This window comes from Numenius arquata, chromosome Z (assembly GCF_964106895.1).
Source record: "Numenius arquata chromosome Z, bNumArq3.hap1.1, whole genome shotgun sequence".
NCBI classification, from domain to species: domain Eukaryota; kingdom Metazoa; phylum Chordata; class Aves; order Charadriiformes; family Scolopacidae; genus Numenius; species Numenius arquata.
In genome coordinates, this window is record NC_133616.1 from 64,656,031 (window position 1) to 64,675,998 (window position 19,968).

Genomic DNA, 19,968 nt, shown 5'->3' on the forward strand with positions numbered 1-19,968 from the left:
CGCGGCTGCGGCCGGGAGTTTCCCGGCTGCGCCTGCGCGCTCTCCTCTCCCCTCGGGCAAGATGGCGGCGGGGAGATCAGGCCGAGGGAACGAGTGAGGGGGGCGGCTGGGGAGCCGGGCTGGAGGGGAGAGGGCCCCAGCGTCACCGCTGAGGTGCGCCCGAGGGAGGCGGCTGCCGGGTAGGGGCTGGGCCCGCCCAGGAGCTGGGGAGGAGGCCGGGGCTGTCCCGGAGCCCGCCGCGGGGATGAAGAGCTGGGGAGACGGGGCAGGGACCGGCCCTCGCCGGTGAGGAGGGGGAGCGGCTGCTGCCGTATGCGCGGCCGCCGGGTGCTCATTCACGCCGCCCCGGGGAGGAGGCCCAGCTCTCGGCTTCGCGGCGGGAGGCGGCGGCGGAGGAGGAGGAGTCGCGGCGGCGCTGCCGGGCGGGGAGAGGAAAGCGGACAGGTGAGTGAGCGCCGGCCCCGGCGGACCCTGCCCGCTGCAGCGGGCCCTAACCTTCGCCCCCACCTTCTCGGGCGGCAGCCGCTATGGGCAGCCCCGGGCGGGTTTGGACCGGGCGTCCGTCTGGCCGAGGCTGCTGGGCGCCTCTCCTGAAGGCGGCTGGCCCTTGTCCCCGGCGAGGGGTGGCCGCGGAGGGACAGGGCTGCCACCCAGGCGGACGGAGCCTGATCTAGTTAGTGGGTGCTACTTACAGCCAGTAGTGGCTTGGTTTTTTTGTTTTGTTTTGTTTTTTTGTGTGTGGTAGTAAAATACGATTTGACTTCATTTAATGGTTTTGTTCTTCAAAATCTGCCTGGAAGCATTCAGATACTCGATAGCTAAAATACCACTGGAATATGAAGGCAATAGGGTCAAGGCCTAGCGACTAGGTCTTTATTTGTTGTCTCCTATGGAGAGATATTTACAGTCCTTGATATGTGAAAACCTTCCTCTAGCCGTTAGACGAGTCTTTAACTTCATAACTCACTGTTAGCAGGGCGTATTTCTTCTGTTATGTGCCCTCCTGACCTCTTATAATGAGGAGTGGATCTGTACAGATGCCTGTGACTACAGCCTCAGTTTCTGAGGTCATTCTAGCCTCAGTGACCATTCATAGCTTCAGAAATGATTGAACACGAAGTAAGAGTTCAGATTTCTGTAAGCGTGTATCAGTTTCATCGTGTAATTGCAGAGTAATGGAGAAGTGAAAATGCAAGTGTACTAAACTATATGACTTGTTTGTTTGTTGCCTCCCCCCTCATAACTGTAAACAATATGATGTTAGTCACATGTACATCTTGGAAGGTGAGTCTTTTGGTAAAGCTGTCATAAAAACTTTTAATTTTCTGAAAAACAAAATCAGATTCTGCAGAAATGGTTTCCATGTACTTGCTTCTACAAACTACTGGTTGAACAAGAGGCGATTTTTCTATGTACCAGTGAAGAAGCACAGGTTTGAAAATTTTGCTTCAGCAGTACTGCTAACATTTTGGTAAGTTAAAGCTACGGCAAGAGTTAAGTAGGATTAGGTCACTAATTGAAATGCAGAGAAACTGAATCTTTTTCCTATTCAGGTGCTGTAATCTTATATTTTTAAACTGGGTTTGAAAAAAACCATATGCCAGATGGGTTCATCCAATCCAAAGCACTCAAGGAATATTAGTTGTAAAGTGAATGTCATGAGATCATTGTTATGCTTCAGCTTCAACTTCCTTGATGTGTTTTTTTTCCTTTAGTTACAGTGAAGACTAAATATAGAATAGTTTTGCCCAGTGAAAAAGACCTTGCAAGTACTTGCTCTCCTTGGATGTTTTATGTTCCAAAAAAAAAATTATTTGGTAAAAGCTATTCAGACTTAGTGGTATAAAGCAAAAGAAGACCCCAAACTGTGGAAATCCAAATGGTGATACAGTTGATGAAATACTTTTTTTATTTCTAAATAACACAACAGGAAACACTGTTGAGCATAAGAACATGTCTTACCATGTGTCTTATTTCCATGAGTCCATGCTCAGGTATGTCAAGTTTTGATACCTAGTCATCTGTTGCGTAAAATGTTCATTGAGTAACATCTCAACTACAGTTTCTTCAGAATGTACAACAAATACCACCAACAATGTGCTGTGCCACTCCATGGAGAAAGCTTCTGATACTCTGTTTTTGTCTGTATTAGTGCTAAACTAGTAGCTGGTGGCCCCAACAAATAGCTGTTTTTGTATTAATAGTACCTTGTATATGCTTTCAAAAATATATATGTATTTGTGTGCATATATATATTTACTTTCAATAAAGATTTCTAGATTATTTCTAGAATCTTCTTGTATCTAGGTAATCTCTAGAATAAGGGAGTTAAGCTTTGTGCAATTGTATTTTAAACTGAATAGTATAGTTAGCACTAAAACTTCCTTAATCCTGTAATGATCAAGAAAGAAAATTTTCTATGTGGCTAACTTTATTTTGGCTAGACTCTGAAAATTCTTGCTTTGAGTAAAAGCAAAATAGTTTATATTATTTTATATTAGTTAACTTTTCTTGGTTTTGTTGTTGTTTGTTTTTTTTTTTTTACCAGGAGCTCAGTAACAATAAACAGAATTATTCACACAGGTATTATATATATGCTTTTGGAAACATTTTATGGTAGCAAGTTGCTCTGAAATATCATGAGTGGCATGTGAAAGCGTAAGACTAATTTAGGATAGTGTGCATCTTCCTTCCACTTTCAAAGTATGCTGGAGATGTTGTTTCAGAGTGTTACACAGTAGAAAATCATTAATTCTGTGATCTTCTCTCATGCTATCTGAAACTCAGTATAAGAATTTGGTTTTTTTTATGCCTCATATATTCTCCTTTGAATTGTCTCAATTTAATTTGGACAGTAGAAAGCAGTGCATCTCTCTTTTCTTTGTGTCAAGTTACCGTGTTCTCACAGTATGATTTTTAGTAACTTGTAGAATAGCGATGGTAAAAGCAATGGCTTAGTGGACTGAAGTTAGGTAGGTAACCAGCTTGGTGCATAAAACATACACTGCTAAATTTTCCTGTTTTAATAAGAGTATCAATAATACGAATGTTGAAGGGAAAAAAAAATGTATGAAGATTATTTTATGAACTTAGCTTTCAATGAAGTCTCCATTGTAAGTTTAAAAATGCAGTTATGACTGTACTAAATGAATTCTGCTCATCTGGAAAGTGGAATCCAGTAGTTGTAACTGATCTTTAAGCAATGAAGTTCTTAATATTTTCATCATCTATTTATGATCAATTTTAGCAAAGCAAAACCACTTCTACTGTGTTAGCTTTGACTTCTACAGATTCATATACCCAACTTTTAATGTTTTAATAATTAATACCCCACACTATTGGGATTTTTGCCCTAATTAACTTGAATTATGAGTGCAAGCATGACTGTTAAAATAGTGTTAAAATAACCTGTGATAGAGATTTCAACAGCAAGTCATGTTGTGCTTTTGTAGAACGTGGGTTGTTGGGTGATTGCCATTAAGTTTTAGTTGAAGGTTTGCTGCATCAGTTGTAGCTGCACAATAAAGCTACTAGGCGGTAAGCATTTGCTCAAAATATTGGAGGTCTGTATTCAGCAGGGATGGTATGTTGCAGTGAAGGTTGCAGGAGAGAGGTAGTTGGCAAAAAGGTTAAAAAGAGCAGTACTTGGTTTTGTTATCTCCACGTGCTACTGTAACAGTACCTCTCATACTGCTTGCTGGTCATGGTCACAAGGCTAGTATATGGTAATTTGAATTAACTGCCAAAGATTATTTGGGTTCCATGAGTGTGTTCGTTTGTGTCTTTATTAGAGGATGATTGTTTTAATGTTAGTCATCAATAGTGGAAATGGGAAATTTTGAAAACATGAATGCTTTTTGAGATCAAAGAGAATTTATTTTTGCCATTACTTCTAAGTGGATTTTCAGAAGGTGAGAAGTAAAATGTAGTAGACAAGAATATATTTTGCATCAGTAAATACAGTTGTATTAGAGCACAGGTGGTTTGATTTCTCTATGGAAATGATAAACTAAAACATTGAAGTTTGAGTTGTCTTTCATAAGTGTAGTGTTATTCTTCAGGGTGTATTTTAACCACAAATTGATAGAATGTTAACCTCTAATGGAAGAAGAGACCTTACTCATGCAGACTTTATAGTTTAAAAAAATAGAATTTAGGCTTGTGTGAAATAGTATAATGATGCCTCACAGTGCTGTGATTTTTTTGAAGATATGAACTCTTTATTCTTATCCTGTAATAGAAATCTCATGACATACTATGGCATCACTTAAGGCTTAGCTTTTCACACATAGATGAAATTCTTTGAGTGAAGATTGTGTATTTTTTCTGGAAATCAGATATCAATAGAAAGTTTTCTTATTTGTGCAGTTAATAGTATGGGTGTTGGTTGCTTTCAGTAGATTCTGAAAAGTGCCGAGTTTCACAAAACTGAATTTGGCTGTTAATAGATTGGCCTTTTTGTAGTAACTGGCATGTGGAGGGAACTGGAAGGAAACTAGGACTTCTCATTGTTGTGTGACAAGAGTGCAAAGAAATCATGAAAGCATAAATTGTGTGAGTTGGCTCTCCCTTTATTGATTGAAAAAGGTTCTCAGGATCACATGAGCTTTTTCTCCACTCTGAAACCCTGCTATGGAGATCCCACATTGCTGCTGTTCTTCCATTTAAAGAGCTTCAGCTAAGAATCTCTTTAGAACTAAGCAATAATTTTTCTTACATAACAGTGTTAAAACTCCCCATTTAACACACAAATTTTACACATAAATTTAGTTACATTACTCAAACATGCCTACTTTGTCTCATTGTTTTTTCACTTTCAGCTAATTGAATAATACATTTACTTTTATGACTTGGTTGTGCTTTGCTGCTATTTCTTGGAGGAAGATTTCCACTTTTTTTTACATTTTTTAAACTGAAATTCAGTTGGTCAATGAGAAGCATTTCCCTCAAGCCCCCTCTAGCTTGGTTTGTTACAGGGTCTAACTGGAGTTCATGTTTTGATCACAAACTCCCTGTTTAGGTAGTGGGGTGAGTTCTGTCTAGTAAAATCACTGGAATGCCTGAGTAGGCATATCAGGATAGAACTTACAGCTGTCACTGTAAATGCTGAAGTGGATTCCTGCTCCTTATTTTGGTTTGTCTCCCAATGGGTGATTTGTTTGGTTGCTTGGGTTTGGGGTTTGTTTTTATTTTTGTTGTTTTGGTTGCGGTTGGTTTTTTTGTTGTTGTTATACAGGAGTATTTTTCTTAACTGGGTTTTGGGAATATGGAAAGGTAAGTATTAGTGTGAATAAAAACATGATGTAGACTGAGGCTCTGGTTATATAAACAAGAAATGAGCTTCAGACGTGGCGAAAATCAAAAGTACTGTAATATTAAATGTATCCCTGTACCTTTAGTGGAAATTACTCATCAGATTGTCTTTGCAAGATTTTTTTTTTTGGACAAAAGTCCTGTGAGATCTTTCGTCACAGGCTTTGTATTTCGGTATATACAGCAGAACCAGTCTGAATCCATGTCACTTCTTGTGTTGTCTTCTTGGAGAAATTGAGTAATCTTCAGAGTGATAGGAGCAAAGTGTTACTACATCAGAATTATTATAAGAAATTTGTCTCCAACCTAGTAGTTTTATGTAATGTGGCTTTGTGTTGTAATTATTTCCTAGAAATTGAGGGGTGTTAATAAAAACAAAGATATATGGCATGCATTTTGCAGAGATTTTTGTTGTTGCGAAGAGTGTTTCTTGTTTGGGGTTTTTGTAACTAATAGTTTTTCATAAGTAGTCTTGTTAATAAATTTGTGGCCTTCTCTGCTGGGATAAAGTTGATAGAGCTCTTCCTTCTATACAATTAAATTATAATGATGGTTGTCCTGTTTGTTATAGGTAGCTGTTAGTGTACTGTGGGTGTGAAGCTCTTGTTTACAGTGTCTTATCTTGCAGCTGATCACTGTTCTCAGAAATGATTGGTTTGCCAAGCTTGTGGAGTTTGATGTGAGTAATGTTGCTTTTCATGCCAGTTGTGTGTGGATTTGGAGGAGAACATAGGAAAAAGTGTTGATGGTAGAAGAGTAGTTATATGTTGTAATTAAGAGAAACAAAGGAGTGTGCTGCAGAGCAGGTTAAAATTGAGGTGAGTGTATAGCTGTACCTGTATTTCAGTACTTTTGTTTAGGGGAAGGAGTAGGCAAAGGTTTAGTTATTTCTTGCCACACAGGCCTGAAGATCAAACTTACGCAGCCTATTAAGAAGCAGTAGTATATACTATTATAAGAGGACCACATACTGAAATTGTGCTTTTCACATGTTAAGGAAAAGGGTAATCCTTTGTTAAGGAAAAGGATATTCTTTTTTCATAAACTGTATGTACTATTTTTTGTGTACAAACTACTTACATGTTAAACGTGTGTTCTAGGAAGTCCTACTGTGTAGTTAACATTAATGCACGTTTCTTCACAGGAAATAAATTTACCATGTTGATACCTACTTAGTGGCATTGGAATTTAGTAGTTGGGAAATTAGACTTTTTCAGTTCCTGATTTTTTTAGAAGCGTTTTCAGGCATGGAAACAGTACTGTCCTGGAATGTAGTAACTCTAGGAATTAAGCTTTTCATGAGGCTGTGGTATGAGATATGCATGTTCTACAAGAAGCAGTCATGCTACTTGTCATCCTAATAGGTGTTTTAATGGTCAAGGCTTCTTCTAGAGGTGTGATACAACAGCAGCTTTTATTTTTATTTGGATGATAATGGAAACATAGAAACATTCTATTCAGTAAAAATTAAATGCATCTTAGTTAAACTCTGGAATTCTAGAAACTTGTTCTTAAGACCAGCAATTTGGCATGCCTTCATTTGTGAACTTTTTTGTGCAAATAAATGCTGACTTCTAGTTCCCAAAGGTTTGAATCATTATCAGAGGTCCGCTTAATGCCTTGTAAGGGCCTAAGGACGTGGGTGACCTTCATACTGCTCTTGCCTATTCAGTAAGAAAAAAAAAAAACCAACCACCTTTCCTGTAGCTATCTAGTACCTGATTTGAAATTTCAGTATGATGTTGCAACCTGCAACATTTTTTTAGGTGAAAATGATGGCCGTTTTATCATTTTGCTATTCGGTAAAAGCTTCAAATAGATAGGTAGGCACTTAATTTTCATGACCAAGAGAAATCAGCTTCCATTCTGAAAGAGAAGTTTGCATATTATCAGTCCTGCTCTAGTGCCCTTCCAGTGCCCATAAAGCTTGCCTCAAGGAAGGAGTGTCCCTCTTCTTCATGTTTAGGAGTTCTTAGAATAGAAAATTCCCGTTTATGATGTGCAAAGCATAAGTCGTAAAGGGCTAAGTAGCTGTGGTTCTTTTACTATAGCAGAAGGGATACAAGACCAAAGTTGTTTTGAACCCAGAACTTGTTTGTTTGTTAGTGCGTTTTTTGTGGGTTTTGTTTTGTTGGTTTTATTTTTTAGAATTCTGCTGTGGGTGGATTTTTTCTTTGGGAGTGGGGGAGGTGGGCAAGGGGGAAGATTTAGGTATTCGAACTACACATTCCACAAAGGAAACACTGTACATGCCTTGAATAATGGGGTTTCTGGAGTGAAATGCCTGCCTTGTCTCACTGAGATTATTTGCAACTTCTGTATTTTCTGCTCAGAACATTTACCTTCGAGATGTCTACTCTTTCTAAGCTGTTTCCCACGGAATTTGCAATCCAAGGACTCCTGTAAGGTCTCCTTGATTTCTCTGTAGTAGTCATTAAAGATTTGGATATGGAATGAAGTTTGGGTAAAATGGTTGGCTGTCAGCAGGTGCTGTACACCAGGATCTAGACCAACCAAAAAAAAATGCTAATTATCTTAGAATTTAAGAATTTACTTGCTTTGGCATCAAAAGCCTCCTTGTCAGCAGCTTTGGAGTAAAAGCTTCAGTGCCAGTAACCTTGACACTATAGTTGGCATTTACCACTGCGGAGAAGACAGCATCAGCAGGCAACACAGAGATACATGAGATTCCGAGGTTAGCAGAATCTAATATATTCCTTCCACATTGCTGCTTTTTAACATAAAGCTAAATTGATTTTTTTTATAACACAATGTACCAAAAATTTTGTTTACAGACATTATCAATACCAGGATTAAGCACAATTCTGAGTACTTCCCAGTTCCCTTATATACCTATTTCTTTAATCTTTCTTTCTTGATATCAGTCTTCCTCCTCCCCTCTATTTCAGCAGAATGACTCTATTGGGATTTTGTTCCCTAGTATTCAAATTGTTCAACTACAAGCCTTTCATTGTATAGGATTCTAATTTTAGCCCAGTCTAGTGGAGCACTGACTCAAACTTCTGTCAAATTCCTATTTCCACAAGAGCAGGAAAAAAACCCCACAAAGTTCCTGCCATTTGCTCTAGTATTTTTCTTAATTTTGTATTTTGTTATTATTTCAGTGGAAACTACAGCTCTAAATTAGAAATACAAGCTGAAAAAGGGCATTAACTAATGCAATTTTTTTTCTTTGGTTCCAAATATAGCTTATTTGTTTATATGTATTGTTATATATGTTCATGACTTTTTAAAAATTCTGTATACTGAATATGACTCAAGGTAGAAATGCCAACACAGAATAGTGGTACTTAATTCACATTTGTAAGTCACTAAATATGGTTCAGAATGAGCTCTGGAAAGGTTTAAGATCAAGACTGAGCTTGGAACCAATGAAACAGCTTTAATTCAATCAGATTTTAATTTTTTTTGTCTTTCCACTTGGATGTCATTAAAATTGCATCCAGGCTGCCAGGAAGTACAGATTATGCCTGAGTACCAGTTCATACACGAATGTGGTTATTATATTTTTGTCTTAGAATATCCTTGCCAGTTTAACGTGTACACTGTAAATCTATGTCCTTGCAGTTAGACTCACTCCACTGTTGTGCATGCCAGTGCAATCAAGTAGCCAGAATATTACAAGACTTCTTGTTAGTTAATACAAGACTAATGGGATGTTTGAATTGGCATGGAATTAGGTTTCTGACAAAAGGTTTAGATGCCAGTCCAAGTGATGGCTTGCTAATTAAACGTCTAAATGTCATTGTTAAGACCTTGAGAACTAGACTTGATTCATACAGCTTTTTCCAAAAAATGTTTCAAGTGCTGGAAGCTGAAAAGAATTAAATGAAAGGAGAAAGAGAGCTTGTCTTCCTCTAAAACCAGTGAATTTGTGTATTGCTTTATTTGCATGAAAAAGTAGTTGCCTGTACACGACTGTCTTTATACTGTTCCAAATCTCTCTCTCAATTTTACTTGTGAGCAAGATGTCCAGGTCTTTTTTTACAAATGAAATAGCGCCTTGAATGATGTAAAGGTACTGAAGAGTCCATGTGACAGTCTAGTATGCGTGCAACAAAGAAAACCTGAAACTAGTTGTAATGACAAAGCCTGGTTGTAATTCACTGTTTTATATTTTAGAAGTCTCAGGTGTTTTAGAATGTTTTAACTTTTTCAGAGAGTAATGGGAAAATGTCTACCTTCAACATACTGGGGTTACTGTGGCTAAGTTTTACAATTGCTCTCTGCCAATATATTAATTCTGGCCTTTAAATTTCATTGCTATGAATATAGGTAGCATAGGAATGTACAAATTTGTTACTTGTTCAATCAGTGTTTATTGCTTGAAAATTTTCTGACTTGTGACTTATAAGTGATGGAGTTCTTTAAAAAGCCAAGTACTAGTTCATGTGGGCAGTTTGCCACCTAGTTTGCTGTTTGAAGGAGAATTGTCTATTTTGTCCAATTCCTGTTCTTTTAAGTTCATTGCATGATTTGTAAGCACGGATGGATAGTGCTTTTCATCATTCTTGCCTCTGCATCATTCAGTGCCTCTGCTCTGCATTTCCCAAGTTGTTATGTGCTTCGATTGCAGGAGTCTCTACAAGCCCTGTAAGCATCAGAATTACTTTGTGTTGGGCAAACCTCAAATCCATAAAAAGACATGATTCCTGTACTGAAGCAATTACGCTGCTCACAGCCTGCGGTGTAGAACGTTACCAGGCATTTGAACTGGGGAATAAGGTTTTCATGAGGTTCACTACTAGCACTTGCAAGCGTTTACTCTTTGGGAAAAGAAACGTAATAAACAGTAAATCAAAGAACATCAGGAAAGTATCAACCAAGCGTTGACTAGAAAGCCTCTCCTCTTGTACCTTACTTGCTTTCAGTGAAGTCTTGCTATACAGCCTTTCGTGGAAGTGCTTGGACTTGATGGAGAGGCCATGCTCTGTCACACGACTGAAGCATTGGTGTACCTTTCGATGTGGTGGGTGCACATCTGGGCAAACAAGAGCAGTTCTGGCCAAGTCACTTATCCAGACAACTTTAGTCACATACATGTTCGATCACATGATGAATGAGTACCGTGAGGTGAATTTGCATCAAATTGCCAAGTGGTAAGACATGTCTGGTCACAAGATAGGGCAAAAAATGCAGGGAAAGTGGAAAAAGAAAGAAGTGAGACTGAGGAACAATTAATCCACAATCTTAAATAAGAAAACTTCAGTTACTGCCAGCTGTGTTTCTGGTTTTCTGTTCGTGTGACAGAAAGGATTCTGCCAGTGACATGGGATCTCTTCTATTGTTTCTTCCTTGACGGAACATGTAATAAGTCCTGTGAAGATTTCCGTCTTCCTCTTGCCACCTGGGATAATTAGGTTGCAAAATAAACCCTTTCAGTGTAGGGGGAAATGCTTAAAATTCTTGGGATCTCAGCTTACCTTGCTTTGCAGGCACTAAGTTTGCCTGCAGAGCTACTTTATTTGGAATTTTTGTTTATGTAGAATCCATATCTTATGTTTGCTGGAGTTTACTCAGGATCGCTCAGTGACAGGCAAACTTTAAACTGAATGGTTTGAGTTCTAACATCAAAACAATACAAATTATTTCTAGTAAGGGATTCAGTACTTGATTAAAAATAAAAATGGTCATAAAAGAGTAATGGATCAATAAAGTGCAAATCTATGCTGAGGAGGAATATCGGTGTCAAATGTGGTTTTCCCTAAATCTCAGCTAGGTAGGGCTGGTGTTCTAGCTGACTTCCCTTCGGCATTTTTGAGAATACATCCTTTTGTTTAAGATTGAAATATTGAGGTTATGTGTTAGGAGAAAAAAAAAAAAAAGTGTTCTTCTAGCACACTTAGCAATAGAAAGCTTTGCTAAATATGGTTGTGGTTATTTAAAATTTTCCTTTCCCATGTCCTTAGGTATTGGAATCTGAGCTGTAAAATGTATCTGTAATCAGTAAGATGTTTTTCCTCTCAGTGATACTTTTTTTAATTGTACCTCTAACCTGAGTGTTTCCAGAGAGTTACAATGTTACACACTTTAATACTGTAATTGTGTCATAAGGTTCTAAGATTTAATGCATGCAATTTAGGTATTTTGATTGTTTAAATTGAGTAGCTGGTGGCTCTGGGTTCAAGCTGGGGAAGGGAAGCTGGCATTCAAATATGCGCTCTATCTAGATCAAGGATTTTTGAAACACTCCTGGCTTCTCAGTTTTTGACAAACTTAAGTGCATTTTTCTGCTATTTTACTGCACTGATGCTTTATTTGTTTTGGGCATGGCTATCAGCCCTTTTCTTCTTCAATTGCTTTTTCCCATTACTTTCCTGAGGTAACTTGGGTAATGATAAATTCTTGGTAGTATCTGTCTCGGAGACTGGTTTTGTTACTTCGAAGTTGCATGTTGATTTCCTAGATAAAGAAAGGCCAGCTTTGTGTGAATCCTAAAAGTGTGGGTCACAGCACTGTTGCTATATATGTAGAGCTTGGTATTGGAAGCAGCTTGCTTAAAGGTGCAATGAATATTTCGATTTTCCATTCCCTTTCTACCTAGTGGGTAGATCAATTTCAAAAAGTATTCATGCTGCTTCAATACTGGACAGTGCAGCTTATACTTGAACTTTTGTTCCTTACTGTATGCTGGAAGCTTTCAGCAGTAAGCTGAACCTTCGTTATTAGGAGAAAATATCCAAAGGTATTACAGAATCCTCAGAGTTTAATAAAAATAATGCCCACCCCAATGGAAGCAAGAAGTCTCTTTTTCAACTTCACTAATGTTACAGAAATTAAGATTTGAAGACGCTGTTCATTCAAAACCACAAGAGAAGAACCTAACCCCTAGCACTCACCCCACCAACACCATAAAAACCCCGTATTTTGAAATGAGGCTGTGGATTTTTAACTTTTAGTAAACCCACTAAACTGTGTGCCAAAAGAGGAAGGAAAAAAATATTTTAGTATGCCACCAGTGCCTCGAGGCTTCTGTAACAGCAAATTCCCTTAAGGGAGTGAGACCCAAATCATCCAAAGAACCATTTTTATGGTGAATTAGTAAGCCGAAGAGAGCAAGAGCGTTTCCAAAACAAAAGCTAACCCAAAAATCAGACACAAATCATTGCGCTTGATGATTAACATAGCTGTGAGCGGGAAAACTGTGTGTTGGCCAGGTGTCTGTGGGGGCTGTGCTACCTGGGAGCACAAATCTAATCTACAGGAGTGCTGCCTCCCACGGTGGCTCATCTCTGCATATACAGAAATCAGGTAATGGTGAAGTTCTGCATCGGTCCTGAGAAAAGAGCTGGGGGACTTTCTTTTCTAACCTTGACAAGCAATCAGCTAAATCTCAGTACTGTGAGACTTGATTATAATCGTTGCAACACACTATGAGTGTACGCATATTGCAAGGAATTAAATTCTTGCAGAATTAAATGAATTGTGTCATGTATGCCCAGAATGGATCCCAGCACTGTTCAGTATGACCCTTATCTTAGAAGCTGCAGGACACCAAGAGTCAGTATTTCTTAAAGAAATGTCTTACCTTTTGTGCTGAGTTCCTACTGAGCATTTGTGATTTGATTAACCACACCCATGTTAGGAAATTCAGTTCCAGTTTGTGTAATTTCCAGCTGAGGGATCTCTTAAAACTTACAACAAACTTGGAAATATTTTCTATATACAGTAATAAAAAACAGCCTACTTTTTGCTAAACCAGCGAAGTTGTACTCCTTAAACTATACAGCATAAATCTTCCTTAACAAACCGAGCCTTTTATAGCGGTCCTTCTTTGAACTCCTTAGTAATTACTGTTATGTAATAAATTTGGGAATTTTTTTGAGGTTTTTAAGGAAGATATGTGTATCCTGAGATTCCTTGTCAGCATTTCATCTTGTAAAGGATAGTTCTAGATTGATTTGATACAGTTGTCATGTTCTAGCTAAGAGCCTCTGAGGCTCAGGCCTTAATTTAGGTGTTTAAAAGATAATTATGGTGAGAGAACTCACAGGCACAACTTTGCAAGATCTTTCTGTTTCTAGACCTTGCTACAGCCTTTCTTAATGCAGTGGGCTTTAAGAAACTTGCCTATAGCTGTAACTTTTTTTTTTCATAGCAGACTTTCAGAATGGTGATTCATAAAAGGTCTTTGCTTACAAGATTCCACAAAAATTTACCTTCCCTCCTTTTCGATATCCTGGACAAAAAACATGTTGATGACCTTTAACTAAATAGATTGTTAACTGATTTATTACTACTAAAATGTCAGAATGCTTACAAGAAATCAACTCTTGCATTAAGAACATCTGGTTCAAACCAAACAAAGGGAAGACTGAATAGAAGATTGTGAAGAAAAAGGTAAATATTCCACTGAAATGATAGAGCTTCCATTTGTCAGAGTGGTATGGAGTTCTGGGATGCTCCTGGGTTTACTATAAAGTGTATGTAACCATGTAGCATACATTTTTTTTTTGCAGTGACCTCTGTCAACCACAGTGTAATAAGAAACTGAATCTGATCATCCGTTTGCATGTGCAGTCATCCATTTGTCATGTACAAGTGTGAATACTGCAACTTCTTACAGCTAATGCTAAATATTAAGAACAAGCAAAATCGGACTTTGTCTTGTAACTCAGGCCACTGTAAGTATTCTAGGTATGCACTCAGTTTCTTCTACTGGCTCTGACCCTTAGCTGGTCTCTGAGCAGCTGATGGATGTGCAGCCCTGGGTAAAAAGATACATCAGAGCCAAGAGCTGTGCGACAGCTAAGGACTAAGTATTCAAAGCTGAAATGCTTCGATTACAAAAGATAGCTCTAGTGGAGACCTGGCAGATACAGAGCCTGGCACTCTCCAAGAAACATTGGAAAACATCAAATTCTTGATCTTTCTCTAAAGAATTCATATTTTTTTCTGCTCTGTGGCCCAGATGGGGAAAAGAGAAATCTGTATTAATGAACAAAGTGCTCTAGGAAGAGCTTTTCCTCTGAAAAAAATTCCCCAGAGAATCCCTGAGGTACTCAAGATAAGGGCTTTGTATGGACAATGTTCAGCACTACAGATGTTCAGCCTCGAAGACCGTTAACAGGTTACTGAAATGGAATTAAAGATGGGTTAGAAGGTGCAATTACAATTAGAAGGTTTCCAAAAGTGCTGAATAATGCACATTTGGAATGAGTAGGTAGGCACATGCATGAATCAGTTGAGTAAATTAAGCTACACTTGAAAAAGTCAACTCTTCTGTTTATCTGGTTATTGTGAACTCACTTTCTGCAAATTACAGACAAATAATAAGTTTTCTAGCTTGCATCTTTAAATCAGCTTTCCAAATTTCTGTAAAAGTACACCTCTAGTGGAGTGAATGGGCACCAAGCATTTCTGTTTTCTGCCTGTTTAGGTTTTTTCAGTCTTCCTTTTGCATTGTTGCAACAGAGCTTTTGGATAGGACTGTTTTTCCAGTTAAAAAGAAAAAATCTGTGTGAAAATTAATGTACAATGTTGAGTAAGATGAAAATATCTGCAGTTAGTTGGGGAAAGCAAGAGCTGATGTAGGTATGTATTGAACTTCTCTGTTGCCTTTCATCTGAGGTATTGCACAACATTGCTCTGACTTGCTGCCCCCTGATGTCCTACAGGTGAGGCCCAGATTAAGTAACAACTCAGTTTGTTGATATTTGAACAGAAATTTTTCTGATCAATACTTGTAGTCTAAATTAAAGTCCAACAGACTTTGCCATAGTATTAAGAGGAGATGGAAAAGAAAGGTAAATAAAAAGAAGGCTGAAATCATAAAATGCAGCTGGTTAGAAGAGAAAAAAAAAACACAATGCATGGCTGAAGTAAGAAGTGGTAATTACAGTATACAGATGCAGTAAACTACCTAACAAGCCTGAAAGCTGCAGCAGAAGAAACAAAGTGATAAAATACCAAGATACTGTGATGTTCTTAATTAGAGGATGGGGAAACCATAGGTAATGTGACAAAAAGTTATCAGGTGTGGTTTCTTATGTAGCTGAGATAGAAGAATGGGTAAATGGATGGTGAAGTTTACTGCATTAATGGTTTGCTATGCAAGCTCTTTTCATTATTATTGTACTGTTTTTAGAACATATGTGACTAGTATTACAGATTGGGCCATGCCTCCATACTAGGTCTAACAGATAGGAGGGAGGAAGGAAGTGGTCCTTCTCCTTGAATCTTCATTTAAGTTGCAGCAAGAAACCTGGATGCATATGGAAAATCTTAGTGAGAGGGAAGAAAGCATGAGTGGGAGATACCCCAGAGAGCACAGTACTTCTGGACAAAACTGAGGAACTGGCAAAAAACAGAGAGCATTAGATAGTAAAGGCTTTAAAGAGCATGTGATAATTTCTGTACCTCTGACTTACTTATGAAATAATAAACAGCATGCATTTTTCTGCTTTTCTCATTTAGCGTATCTTACATGACTTTTCAATAGTTAATTGACCCCTATAAAGGACAGATCTTTTTATTGCTTGTGGAAAAATCTTCTCAAGTTAGGGAACTTGTAGCAGAGTCTTCTGAAAAAAAAAAACCTGGAATTGTAGTACATTAATATAATAGAAAAATCTTAAAAGAACAAGTTGATTTCTGATTCTCTATTCTCAGTAGAAATTTACTGTTTATTTTTGTAGGACTTGTGTCAGAAGAGTTGAGTGCATGTGTTCTGGATGATGCATGAGGAACACTGACAGACTTCTTTTCTCCATTCTTTCTGCATCTGCATGAGAAAGATGGTCCTTTAGTTTCTTGATCCTTGGGAAACCTCTTTTTCTGATCTTTCTAATGCTTGTAGTTGGAGGTCATCTATATGGGGAAATAATATGCAATATTTCTGAGAGAATCTTCATGAACAAAGTAAGGAATAGAGCTTTTCATGGTCAAGACACAGATATTAATGCTGATGAGAGCAGGTTATGAGTACTCCCAATGCGTGTATATACAAACTTATCACTGATCCTAGTCACACGGTAAGGACAAGGCTCAGAGGGAACAATGTGCAGTCTGTGTGTGGTATTGAGAGAGGTGAAAACAACTTCACAATTTCCAAGGAAATAAGAAGCAGAGAGTGTGTTCAGCTTCATTGATTTCTAAAATAAAGTTGAAAGGCAAGAGATAATCTTTGGTTATAGCAGCTGCTAAAATATTCTGTCAAGTTCTGTGCTAAGATGAAATTTACGTCTATGTAAAACAGATGTGAACTGTTTTCAGTTTATTTTGTTAATAAAATCTGTTTATACCACCTTTCTAAAAGATGCAGCCTGATGTAAGTCAATGTGTAAAACTTGTGTTAGTAAGTGAAGTTCTGAAGGCATGTTCTCTTAACTTGGCAACACCACCTTTCACGTTTACGAGTAATACCAACCATAATGCTTGGCAACAGAAAATTTAACCCATTATCCAACCCACTTACTGCCCAGAGTCTCTGAGAAAGGTAGTAGTCTGCACATACAATGACTAATATTGAAATATCGATCACTTTAATATATTAAATAGTGAAAAGCTTCTAGGGAGAAGGGTACTGCTGCAGAGGGTGAGGTTGTGAAGGCACAGAGAACTGCTCCATTTACAGGCCATTTATGTAAAAACAGAAAACCTCTTGCATATTCTGCTGTAATAGTCTTGACTTTTATGAAGCAAATATTTTGGGGAATGTCCTTTTTGTTTTTAAAAATGTGGATCTTAATCTGCTCAGATCTACTATTTAGCAGTACTTAGTAGTGGGGGGAAACAGGGTTATGACAGTTATATTTGGTGACAAACTGGATTTTTAAAATGCAGAAAGAAGTTGGGAAATACTTAGTGCATGGATTGCATAAATATTCTGTGAAAAGATTGCCAGTTCCTTTTCTGGAGCCAAATTCCCCTTTGGCTTGTTTGAGAATGCTGTGCTGGGTAGACTGCAGGGATCTTGTCCAAAAAAATAGAAGTAATTGTATTTCGAATACTGAAACTGAGCTGATATTTTTCAATAATAAAATTTTGTGTTTCTGGGATTTGACAGCTTACAGGCAGAGATTTTGTTCTTTTAATAGATTTTTAAAGGGGTTCTTTTTGTGTAATATGGAGCAGGTGTTGCTAGATCTGTCTTGGTAATGGTATCTTTCAAAGAATAAAAAAGCTATCTTGTTCCTTCTGCCAAATAGAAAATAACTAACCAAAAATAAACTTAGTCTAAATAAGACTTCTCTGTACAATTCCTTTCTGTGTTTTATTTTTTACCGAGAGCCTCACCTTTCTTATTCAGATGCTTTTCCATTGGTACTAGTGCTCTTAGCAGAATGTACTGCACATAGAAAGCATTTTTGAGAGAAAATGCTTTCTATGTGTCACAATACCATTCGCCTGTTTGCTTGTATACCGGTGTTTTAACACCACTGGAAGATACAGTGTGAGAAAGGTCATCATACTATTAATAACATGCTGTTTATTAAACTGAATTTCACTTAATACTGGATTTTGCTTCAGAGGCAAGTGCATGTGACACAGGCACAAAACATAAGCTACCATTTTTATGAAATCATAACAGAATGGGCATTACTATGAGCAAGGAAGGGAAAGCTTTCTGCCTCCCGCTCAGCTGTCATCATGGCAGAATGTATTAGAGAACTTGTGCTGCTGCTTACGCTCTGCTTGTCCTGTGAATATGTGCAGGACTTCAGGCTATAGAGCAGTGAATCCAGCATTGCTCCTCAGCACTGAACTTACTCAGACTTAGGTGGCTTGTGACTACCAGGCTCAGAAAGGACTAGCCAGTACCAGGACTAATAAGAACCTTTTCACAGAGTGAGAAGTATAGTTGGTTTTTCAGAGTTGTAGGAAATGCACTATGATGTGTGTAAACAAAAGGAATATGTTATGTAGCCTTTGATCTTTGATATTCCCATTTTGGATTCTGGAAAATTAACTGTACTTCTCAAGCTTAGTTTTTCACTTAAAAGTATGCGATTTAGCTTTAAAGTATATAGGATTTTAGTTCCTCTGGTATTTTCTTTGACATCAGTTTTCTGGTATTGTCTTTGCACACTTAAAGTAGTCATTCCAGATTGTTGTGCATGTGCAACTTCTGAACATGATTTAAAACCATTACTGGACCAACCTGATTGGTATCTAAGCCACAACTTGTATTGCAACAACTTGCCAACTGATAACACAGGTGTTGAGCTATGTCTATACTTATTTGAGTATGCACTTAATGCTAATGTAAATAATTTTAGGATGGAGAGAGCTGCACAATAACAACTGGGAGCATTTTGCTTTGCTTTTCTGAGGGAGGAACAGTGGCGTGTATGAGTAAGATACAAAGTAAGATGGCTTTAGATCTAATGGCTAGCTAGATTCTAGGCTTTAAATCTGCTAAGAGTAATGTGATAATGTGTTACAGCTGAGGGAGTATGAAATCAGTCTCTCTGAAATGAAATTGACTGGATCAAAAACCAGAGGGATGTCAACTATTGCTGTAATTAATAGAAGCTTTATAGCAAAAAATCAGGTAGCCTGAAACACTTGCCCTTCAAAAGTGGCCCACTTAACTTTTATTTAAAATGGTTTACCGTAACAGCTTAAGTGACAGGACCTCTGTAGTTTGCCATACTGATGAAGTTAAAGAGGATTTTGCATGATATTATGCTGAAGGTAGCAGGTGACTTAATGTTACATATCTCCTTAATCATGAGGACATTTGATGAAAGGTTATCTGATAAAGCACGTCTTTCCTGAGAGTGGAATGTTGCTGTCTGTGACTGGAAAAAGGAGCCATGAGAAAACAGCTGAAATTAAAGTAGTAATATTTAAGTATCTGTGGTGCAATTACTCTCATGCATACACAGGCCTGTAGTGCCTTTAATTTTGTCTGGTCCCAACCACGAGGTATCACGAGCCTGCTTGTTTCATACAAATCCAAGAAATGATTATAGGAAGAATGACATTTCCTCAGGCATATAAGGATACGTGTTTTTAATGAGCTACTATCTTTATGTCCACTTGTGTAAGCATATAATTCCATAATTTATGTGAAGGGCTATAGAGAAGGACATTCATTTGCTCTAGCTGAGAAACCGTTGCACTTTCCCAAATGTCTCCTATCATGCAGTGTTCTGTTGAGGTGTGTATGTTGTGCTGCCCATAGATTTGTTCTTGAATGCTTCTTCTAGAGGATTGTGAGGCTTAATATTGTACTGTTCATACAAATCCGCCTTTTATGTTACAGCTGGATTATTTTTTTTAAACAACATTGCTGTAGTGCCTGTTACCTATATAACCTTGTTTATAAAGTGAGAATACAGGCTACAAACTCAACAGCTGAAATACATCTTATTTCTGCTGTCCCTTGTATGCAGTAGCGTGCTTCTGTGGGGTTTTTGAGTCGTCTTCAAGAATGCCTTGTTACATCCTTATCCCTGGAGAGAGATCAGTTCTGGAAGGAGATTCTAAAATAGTTTCATTAATTGATTTGTTTATTCATCTGTCTTTTGCATATTTTTTTCTAGCCCATCACTAAACTGGTACTTACCGTTCTATGTGGTATAGCTTGAATGTACACATATTTCATCCGATACGAAACTACCCAGTATTAGCGACAGCTTTATGTCTGAAAAGCAGATGAAAACAGTATTTTACTGAACCACAAAT

At 37.9% G+C, this 19,968-nt stretch overlaps 1 protein-coding gene across 1 annotated transcript in view; it reads left to right on the forward strand.

Moving 5' to 3' along the window:
- Positions 1 to 242: 242 nt before the first annotated feature.
- The window catches only part of APC (APC regulator of WNT signaling pathway), a 93,182-nt gene continuing 73,456 nt past the window's right edge, over positions 243 to 19,968 (forward strand). Inside the window, exon 1 of the mRNA XM_074166773.1 lies at positions 243 to 444. The gene's annotated coding sequence lies outside the window, so the exon portion shown is untranslated. The remainder of the gene's footprint in view (positions 445 to 19,968) is intronic.